The sequence below is a fragment of the Diospyros lotus genome, chromosome 2 (assembly GCF_014633365.1).
Source record: "Diospyros lotus cultivar Yz01 chromosome 2, ASM1463336v1, whole genome shotgun sequence".
NCBI classification, from domain to species: domain Eukaryota; kingdom Viridiplantae; phylum Streptophyta; class Magnoliopsida; order Ericales; family Ebenaceae; genus Diospyros; species Diospyros lotus.
This window is the reverse complement of record NC_068339.1, coordinates 31439720-31450244: the sequence shown is the minus strand read 5'-3', so window position 1 is coordinate 31450244 and position 10525 is coordinate 31439720. Positions and strand designations below refer to the sequence as shown.

At 39.0% G+C, this 10525-nt stretch overlaps 1 long non-coding RNA gene across 1 annotated transcript; it reads left to right on the top strand.

Annotated features, from left to right (window-relative positions):
• The first annotated feature begins 727 nt into the window (after nt 1–727).
• On the top strand, nt 728–1614 carry LOC127793927 (uncharacterized). Its single transcript, XR_008021514.1, has 3 exons — nt 728–941; nt 1019–1087; nt 1374–1614. It is a non-coding gene; the product is annotated as an uncharacterized LOC127793927 (long non-coding RNA).
• Nucleotides 1615–10525: the final 8911 nt, after the last annotated feature.

The following is a 10525-nucleotide window of genomic DNA, read 5'->3' as shown; positions in this document are numbered from 1 at the left end:
TAAGTTAGTGAATTAATGTGGTAATGCCACATGGAGGACCAAGATAAAGAATTGGAAGCCAAGTTTGTGTCTTAGAGTGACACTTGGCATAATCTTGGAAATTTAAGAGAAAATATATATGTGGATTTATGAGTTGGAGAAGGAATTAATTAAATGCAAAAGAAATGTTAAATGGTCTTTCATGCATTTAATAAGAGGCATGATTATATGGATTAAAGAAAATCCAAAAGAAAATGGTAAATGGTCACCATTAATGCCTTGGAAAATATGAGAGTTATTTAAATAGAAAAGAAATTATTTATGTCTCTCAAATGTGATGTTGGAAATTAGTCCCATTAATTTAAATGGGAAAGAAATTATTTATGTCTCTCAAGTGTGATGGATGTGAAATTAGTCCCATTAATTTAAATGGGAAAGAAATGGAAATTAGTCACTCATTTATGAGTGAAAATGGGGAGATTTATTTAAATGGGAAATAAATATAAATTCAATGGATGAGATGTATTCTTGAATTAGAGAATAAATCCTATGGTGGGGATTTAAAGAGAAGAAATGGCATGGATTGCCATCCTAATGAAAGTGTGCTTTCTTTCAATGGTGGAGATGAAATCTTGTAAAGGCAAAGGTAATCCAATGGATGAGATTAACCAAGAAAAGAGCACATGGATTGTGCTTCTTGTGTTTTCTTCAAGAGAGAAGCCTTATTTGTTAAAATGGATGGTTGAGATCAAGTCTCCCATAAGCACATGGATTGTGCTTTAAATGGATGGTGAAGATCCATTCTTGAAATTTGATAAATGGTAGTATAAAAAGGCAAGTGTGGGAGACTTGTCTCTCTTTTGGCCATTTGTAGAAATGAAGAAGGAAGGAAAGAAAGAAAGAGAAAGAAGTCTTCCATGGAGGGAAGAGTGAAGAAAGAGAGAAGATAATGAAGAAATCAAGTAAGTATACTTTCTTCTCTTCATTTTTGGTATGCTTGTATGCAAAAATTTAGTGGCTTGTTGAAATGCCATTTTAGATGGGAGCAAATGAAGAGGGAAGCTCTCTTGAGAAGAAGAATTAAAGCTTCAAAGAGAAGATTGTTAAGGTAAGGGATGGCCCCAAGTGGTGGAGGCCTTGCATTGCATTGTAAGTAGGTTGCATAAATTTGTATGTATCTCTTTGCATGCTTTATTGTACATGAGACCTATGGCCATGGGGGTGGGGAAAAGTGGTAGGTTGATGCCTCAAACCATGTTGGGTTGTGAGGATGGAATAACCTAACCATGCTTGCATGCATTTGCCATTATATAAATTTGTTATGCTTGTATTTACTTTGCATATGCACCCTTACTGAGCTTTTGAGCTCATGAGGTTTTATCCTCCCCTTGTAGGTTGTTTTATGGCAAGAGAAAAGGGAAAGTTGCAAGCTTGTGATTGGAAGCTCTTGGAGTATATTACATTTATTTTTGTTGTAAAGTTAAGGCTTAAGAAGCCTAGGCATGTGGTTATTTTAATTGTGACTTTATGGCTAGGAGAGCCATTTGTTGTATTTAATCATGTGTGATATTTATTTGGAGGTTGTTATGTGAGCAACAATAGGATGTGTAAGGCTCATGTGTGAAATGGAAGGAAAAATTTGGTGTATGTTGTGAAATATTCAAAGAGCATGGTTTAAGCCTTAATCTTGGAGGAAGGAGGCTAAAATGAAAGGAAAGTGAATTTTGTTTATTTAATTTAAATTCTGGAAAAATTGGGTTGGGAAGCCCAAGAGAAAAAAAAATAAATAAATGTTTTTTTTTTGAAATCAGCAGCAGCAGGCTGCAGCCTGCGCGCGGGCAGGGCCGCATGGGCCCCGCTGGCCAAATTTTTTTTAAAATTTGGAATTTTAAGAAATTAAGGGGCATTTCTAAATCGATTTTGGGCCTCGGAGGAATTTTCAAAGTAAATGGATTTTTTGGGCATTTTGGAGAAAAGGCCGAAAATTTAAAAAATTGAAATGATGAGTTATTCCTCCAAAAAATTTGGTGATCCATCAATGGATCGGATTAAATGGTGATTTTGGAGCCCGGTTAAATTCTCCGATGGGAAAGAATTAAAAAAAAAAATGGCGATTGGGCGCCTGAAGGAGATTTTCTTTATAGCCAATGCGGTGTGGCTAAAGCCCAATTTTGCTGGCGAATCCTGGGATTCAGCGAAGGGAAGGACGAGCCTAGTTCCCACCTAGGGCGTTTTGCCTTGAAACATGGTCCACCCTTTGACAAAGGCCGGGCAGGTGGACAATTAGAGTGGTTGTTCACGAGTAACACCCGTAAGTGGGAGCGGGGCGTTACAATCATTCACTTCTGGGATTATAACTTGGCCAAAAATTTGAAAGAAGCACAGAAGGTCAAATCTACCAGCACACTTTTGCTTCTTTGTCTCCAATCTCCTTGTTTTCCTTCTTGCCATTAAAATTCCTTATGACCCAAGAAGCCCTAATCTGTCCAAAATAAAATAAAATAGTGTGAAGCCCAATTCCTATAAAATAAAATAAAACAAAATCAAGATGAATAAAATGACACAACTAACGTGCAAAAAGATTAAATACAAGGGCTAAATAATATGAAAATATGCACTCTATCATGGTGCTTGCATGAGTTCTATGAGGTCGGGCCGAAGTGACATGGTTAGGGACCTCCTGAGAGGCGCTATGCGTGCGCCATTAAGAAAGCTCTTATTGGAGGAGGCTGACGTGTTCACGAGGCACTTCGGAGTAGTTCTCGTTGTCTTCTCATACATTTTATACCTGATCATGCAACGATATAAACTGCTTTTGGAGTTTCTCACTAGAAGATTCATCTTCTAATTAGACTATGTCCCTGAAATATTCAAACGTTCTACGTTTGACGAGCGGCTTTAAGGGAAAGGAGGTAGTTGAAGAATAAGTTTAATTTGCTGCTTGTAGCATGTCTAGAATATCTTTATTTATGTGTGAACCTATGTAATTTTGGATATGTTTAAGATGTTCAGTTATCACTTGATGATGTCCATGTAATATATTTTCTAGACGTCTTGAACGATTTTATGTATGATAAATAAAATGTTATAGTTGTGAACCATATCAGGTTCGATCTAGCTTCCGTATTTGAAATTTTAACACCTGTCTTAGCTATTTAATATTGGGTTTGTTAAGCTGAGAAGGTGAAAATTAAGATTTTTGGGAATTTGTGTGATGTATGGTAGCGATTGTGGTATGAAAAATTTTTATGTTCCCGAAATCCTAAGTTATAACACGCCCGAAAAATTTGGGGTGTTACAATTAGTGATTAAATCACACAATCGGGCCTAAGTATAAATTCTTAATTTTGCCTGAGGGAGGTCGAAAGGATAATTCTTCCAAGTTTTCAAGGGTGAAGTGAAGAGACTAGAACATATGGGTCTTAATGGAATTATTAAAAAAATCAGGGGTTTCAAGGAAAGGGCCAAAATGCAAAAGGAAAAGCTAGAGGGGCCAAAATGTCAATATCAGAAGTCTGCAAGTGTGAAACCTGCAAACTCACATGGCTGCTAGCAAAAGTCCACAATTTTGGCGATGGGATGGCTAAGGTTGGCCTGGGGGAGGTTCCTCATGGCCTAGGGAAGCTTAGGGACCAAGCCTTGACCGATGATTGGTTGTGAAGTGGCCGATTTTTTACTATAAATAGAGGCTGAGGGTTTCATGTTTTGGGCATCAAAATTCTCAAGTTTTTGGAGAAATCAGAGGGCTTTTATTCTCGAGGTAGCAAAGATCATTTCTGGAGAATTTGGAGCATTTTGGTATTGATTTAAGAGGGTTTCAGAGGGTGGCCAAAAAATCGGGTATCGTTGAAAATTGAAGCTTTAAACAGCCAGTTAGAGTACTTTCGGTCATTATTTTAAGCATCCAAGGGCACCATTGTGATCGACTTGAGGAGCAGGGCAAGGTGGGTGGAAAATCCAGCATTGTCGGTGTACTGGAGCCGAAGAAGACAATCGGCGCATGAGCTGCACGTGTCATCCTTCACTTGCAAACACGCGTTAGGTGCGTGAGGGCTCTTGAGAGTAGGGGTAAATCTAGAATTTCTTTTATTATTTTTTTAAATTTATTTTATGAATTATGGTGGAGAAAAATTTAGAAAAATACTTGAGAAAGTATTTATTTTGAAATTTTTGAGGGAAAAATAAGAAGAAAATAGGTGAAAATTATGAAGAAATTGAGAAAAATGGATTTTGATGTTCCCTAAAATCAATATGATGTCTAGGGTACATTGAGGCTCGAGGTTGAGCAAAAGTAAGGTTGTTTGAGTTTGAGCACGAGAATCGAGGTCATGCATGAGAATCGAGACGTTCTGAGATAAGTTCGAGATGAGTGTTCTTATTTAAAAAATTGGTTTATTTTGGGTGGTTTGACCCTAAAGTTGTTTTGTTTCATGCAAACAATTTTGTTGCATGTGAGTGATTTAACCTATGATGGTTGATTCATATGGGAGGTTCATCCTGAAATGTTTTATGTATGTGCATTGAATTTTGTGCGATAAATTATGTACATGAAATGTTATTTTATATATGCATCGAATCATGGTTTATGGAATTGGTGTAATATACCATATTTTCATAAGGTTGTCACGTATTTTAAGTAAGTTTAAAATATCGAAAAAGTTAGTTTGATAGTAAAATAAATCGTCGAATCAGCTGCAGGGAGTGCTCTGAGGCTTAGATACCTACGGAAAAAGGTATGGCATTGACGAGTGTCTTAAGACATGATTTATGAGGCTAAAAGAAATCAAATCAGAGACAATTTTCAGTATAACTAAATTATAACTTGAAAAATTGAATGGTTGTAAGGGACTTTTCGAAAGTCAACGGAACCTTGAGGAGGCTCCAATTTTATGTAAGAAGCAACCTTGAAGTGGTATCGGGATGAAATAGATGTCTTATAAGGACACCAAGGTAAAAACATACTTATCGAGTAACTTAGAGTTATTAATCTTGGATTTTAAATATCTCGATGATTATTAATTCAATATTTGAGGATAGTGCAAAGTCTAAAATGGGATTATGAAGTTAATTAAATTTAATTATGAGGGTATGGCCTTAGTTAATTATGAGAAGTAATGAGGTGAGGTGTTAGGAGTAGGAAAAAGTAAGTTGGTACAAGTAATGATGACATAAGGGTATGGTGAGGTGAGGTGTTAGGAATGGGAAAAAGTAAGTTGGTACAAGTAATGATGGCATAAGGGTATAGTGAGGTGAGGTGTTAGGAATGAGAAAAAGTGACAGGTATGGTTGCGGATTTGAAAAGTTATTACATTCTAGCTTTGGATCACTTTAGAGTCCAAGCCTATAAATAGGGCTATGGGGTTGTTCTCAAAACCATTCCATTTGAGATCCACTTGAGACATTGAGGTGAGAGATCTGTGCTTTAGAAAAATGAGAGAAATCTCCAAAAGAAAGGAGGAAGCCTGGGCATGAATTTTGAGGAATCCAGAATTAAGTTCAAGGTGAGACTCCAGTACTTAAAATCCTATTTTTGTGTAAAGCTCCTATTACATGAAACATGTTTTGTGTAACGTTCTTGTATGAAAACTCTTGTTGTTCTCTTACGTGAAATCATGTTGCTTATATGAAATGTGTTTCCTTAGAAAATATATGTTGTTTGGCTTTTAGCTGTTGCATTTATAAAATTTGTGTAGCCATACTGTTGTACCAATTTGTTGTTTCCTGAAGGTAAAAGTCTGGGTATCCCTCGAGAGACGCTATGCGTGCACTATCGAGAAAGCTCTCGTGGGGAAGATTGTGAGTCTAAGGGACAACGGATGTGGTGTTTTCATAAGTTTTATGAGGTCAGGCCAATGTGGCATGGTTAAGGACCTCCTAAGAGGCGTTATGTGTGTGCCATTGAGAAAGCTCTCATTAGAGAAGGTTGACATGTTCATGAGGCACTTTGAAATAGTCCTCGTTGTTTCTTCATACATTTTATACTTGTTCATGCATTTATATAAACTGTTTTGGAGTTCTCACTAGAAGATTCATCTTCTAATTGGACTGTGTCCCTAGAATATTCAAACGCTCCAGGTTCGACAAGCAGCTCTAAGGGAAAAGAGTTGGTTGAAGAATAAGCTCGTTTTACTGTTTGTAGCATGTTTTAACATATCTTTAAGTATGTATGAGAAATTCAATTGATGCGAACCTTAGTATGTTTTAGTTATGTTTGAGGCATTCGATTATCGCTTTCGAGAGATGATATCCATGTAATCTATTTTGTAGACGTCTTGAACAATTTCCTATATGATAAATAAAGCATTATAGTTGTGTATCATATCAGGTTCGATCTAGCTTTTGCATTTGTAATAATATTGTTTGTCTTAACTATTTGATTATTGGGTTTGTTAGACTGAGAAGGTGAAATTAGGGTTTCTGGAAATTTGTGTGATGTATGTCAGTAATTGTGGTGTGAAAAAAAATATATATTCCCGAAATCCTAAGATATAACATGCCAAAAAAATTTAGGGTGTTACAATTGGCATGTTTTTGTATTGTTCATGTAGAATGTGGGATGTCAACTTATGAGTGGCAGTAGAGTGATAGCACTAGGAAAGAGTGCCAAGGGAAAATGCCCACTTATGGTGGGGGCTGAGAGTGGACACCACCCTAGTGGGTCGACAAGTGGCGGGGCTGAGAGTGGACACCACCCTGAATCAGCTTAAGTGGCGGGGTTTTGAGTGGACACCACCCAAAGTGCCTTTAAGTTATAGCATTGTTTTTTAGGTGGATGTGGATTCCTAGGGATAGTGTTGAACATCTTGTGGCCAGGATTTGTGTTGACGTGATCCGATATGCTTTTGAGTGGAAACGTAATCCTTAACATGATTGTGAGGTGATTCCTCAGGTTCCTAAATTGATGATGACCATTCCATGTCGGAAGTGGTAACAATGGTTTTTCGTTGTGTCAGGGAGATGTGTTAATGTTTCCCTCTTAAGATAGGACTGTGTTGAGCCAATGTGTCGGTGTAGTGTTGCCTTTAGAGAGATTGCACTTTCCTCAGTAAGGGTTAAGTGCTGTGTGAGATTCTCTTGGGTTGGGATATGTTGTTTTGTTTCATATCTTGCATACATTCTTGAAAATATTTTGAACTCTCACTTAGATGATTCAACATCTTATTTGGACTTTGTCTCTGGAATATTCAAACGTTCTAGGCGAAGGCAGCGATACCAAAGGGAAAGGAATTGTCGAGGAGTAGCGGTTATTTGTAGATGGTTCGTAGCATGACTATTGGTTTATGATGTATTTTAATTTTGATGATGTCATGTTAAATCGATGGTACGACTTCATGCTATGAAAAAGTGATTTTGGTTATATTCTATTTGAGGTTTCGATCTACCTTCTGCATTTATGATGATGTTACCTGTCTTAGCTTACTGATTCTAAGTTTGATATGCTGAGAAGGTAAAATGGGATTGTCAAGGAATGATTTATGTTATGTGTTTGTGGAAAAAAATATATATATCCCCAAAATTCTTTAAGTCATTTAACGCCTGGGAAAAGTGGGGCGTCACATGCGTCACATTCAGTAAGTGTTCCACTAACACCTACCCACATGTATACTATATCCATCTCATAGATTATGGCATGCGACTCACCATCCTTTATCATTAGCATCCCATACTAATCAAAGGTAGTATCCCATGTGTTAGTCCGCAATCGACTAATCATAATCTCTTTCTGAGAAGTCTAAGGACTGGGAATTATCACTAAGATATCCTTATTACAAAAGTCAATTGTCATATATTCTTAACACTTAAGAATAAGATTTTCAAAAGGAAATCTAGAGAATCATTCATATATTATGGTTGGAAAGCTATGAATGAAGATATAAGCTTAAAATATGAAAATATATTTTATTACATATTGCAAGAATTACATCATTAGTCCTATAATTATAAATGTTAGATGCCATCTAAATCTAGCATTAGGACACTAACACTAACATAAGCACCATGAACATGTAACCACATGCATCCACGTTATGCTAACATCAAGCCACAAGTAAACATGTATAAAGAAAAAAAAAAGGTGCATGCTCCCATAAACACTATTATGGCATAATCATATCAAGGGATCTAAGTCCTACACGAGTCCAACTTTGTAGCCAATTTGAGCTTGACATGAGTCCAACATTATAGCCCACTTATGCTTCTAGCATAACGTTGTAGAGGATATATCCTAGTAGATCTCATTTTCAGGGCGCATCAAGTAACAAATACTTTCTCAAACCATGCTATGTACAAGCATTGTTGTTGCCAAAATACAACAATCTATTTTTTTTTACATTGGAGAATGTAAGGTGCGTGGTTGACCACGGGAGTTTCTAGAGACTTCTGAGTCTTAAGGGTTTCGAGAGTCAAGTATACTGAGAGTCTTGTCGCCAAGGTGCGATGAGAGTAAAATCTCATATCAAACGTGCACGTGCGCTGAGGTCTCTTGACCAAGGGGAGCTGAGGGTCTCTTGACCAAGGCGAGCTGAGGTCTCGTGACCAAAGGGAGTTGAGGGTCTCGTGATCAAGGCGAGCTAAGGTCTCATGACCAAGGAGAGCTGAGGGTCTGATGATCTAGTGGCCTAATAATCTGGTGGACTAATGATCTGGTGGGCTGATGATCTGGTGGCCCAAGATAACCAAGTGACCTGAGGTGACGAGTGGTCTTGGATGACCGAGTGACCTGAGGCGACGAGTGGCTTTGGATGGCCGAGTGATCTGAGGCGACGAGTGGCCTTAGATGACGAGTGACCTGAGGTGATGAGTAGCCTTGGATGACGAGTGACCTGAGGCCACGAGTGGCCTTGGATGACCAAGTGACCTGAGGCGACGAGTGGCCTTGGATGACGAGTGACCTGAGGTGACGAGTGGCCTACAAAACGAGAGCACCGTTAGGACGCGGGTGGGGGTCCCCGTACAAACCCTCCGATGCTTAAGTCAGATCTCGAGAGAAAATGGGAAATTGTACTTCAATTACTCTAGTGTGCGTACCTTGTGAAGAAGGCATGATCTCATATTTATAGCAGAGGAGAGAGAGAAGACGTGCGAGAATTGGGGCGAGAATCTCGCAGCCCATTTCGATGATTTCACGGCCCATCCGAGAGGGAAAAGAGGAGAGATTGGCCTAAGCCCACTCGACCATGACCGAGTGAGGGGTCACTCAGTCATGACCGAGTGGGGGGGCCACTCGATCATGCCTTCTTTTGCCCTTTTCCTTGGCTCGATTTTGAGTGGTTCCCATACCTCAATTTCATGACCAATTTTCACATTGATTGAGCTCTAATCTCTCAAAACTCAAAACATAAAAGTTTTAGATAATTCTCTTAGCTTTTCATAGGACTTTGAGTTAGCTCAATCGGAGTTTGTATGAGAAAGTTATGGCAAAAAAACCAAAATAGTGTCGTACCTACTCGGCATAACCGAGTGGGGTCTTGAAAAGTTGTGAAAAATTGGTCTCCCTATGCCCGAGTGAGGGGCCACTTAGTCATGACCGAGTGGGGGGCCACTCATTCATGCCTTCTTTTTGGCTTTTGTCTTGGTTTGGATCCATCTTCCTTCAATACTTGACTCTGAGCATTGATAGTGTAGGTGCATCAACTTTATGCCTGATTGACACCTTGATTCAGCTCGAATCTCTTAAAACTCAAAACATGAAAGTTGTAGATAATTATCTTATCATTCCATAGGACTTTGAATCACCTCAATCGAAGCTCATATGAGAAAGTTATGCATAAAAAACCAAAGTAGTGTCGTACCCACTCAGCATAACCGAGTGGGTCCTCCCCACTTGGTCTTGGCTCGACCTCTTGCTCCATCGGCTTGTTTCCTTGATCTCCTACAACCCATTGGGCCTTTGGGCTTCATGTCCATGCTTGAATGTTCTTTTACCTCATTATTGGGCCGTGTGCAGGGCAATGGGTTTGAATGTACTTTTACCTCGTTGCTGAGTTATAAACAGGACAACGGGCTTGAATGTTCTTTTACCTCATTGCCGGGCCGTGAGCGGGGCAATGGGTTTAAATGTACTTTTACCTTATTTTCGGGCTATAAGTGGGACAACGGGCTTGAATGTACTTTTACCTCATTGTCGGGCTATAAGCAGGACAACGGGTTTGAATGTACTTTTACCTCATTGTCGGGCTGTGAGCGGGGCAATGGGTTTGAATATACTTTTATCTCGTTGTCAGGCTATAAGCGGGACAATGGGCTTGAATGTACTTTTACCTCATTGCCAGGCCGTGAGCGGGGCAATGGGTTTGAATGTACTTTTACCTCGTTGTTGGGTTATAAGCGGGACAACGAGCTTGAATGTACTTTTACCTCATTTTTGGGCCGTGAGCGGGGCAATGGGTTTGAATATACTTTTACCTCGTTGTCAGTCTATAAGCGGGACAACGGGCTTGAATGTACTTTTACCTCATTGCCGGGTCGTGAGCGGGGCAATGGGTGTGAATGAACTTTTGCCTCGTTGCCGGGCTATAAGCGAGACAACGGGCTTGAATGTACTCTT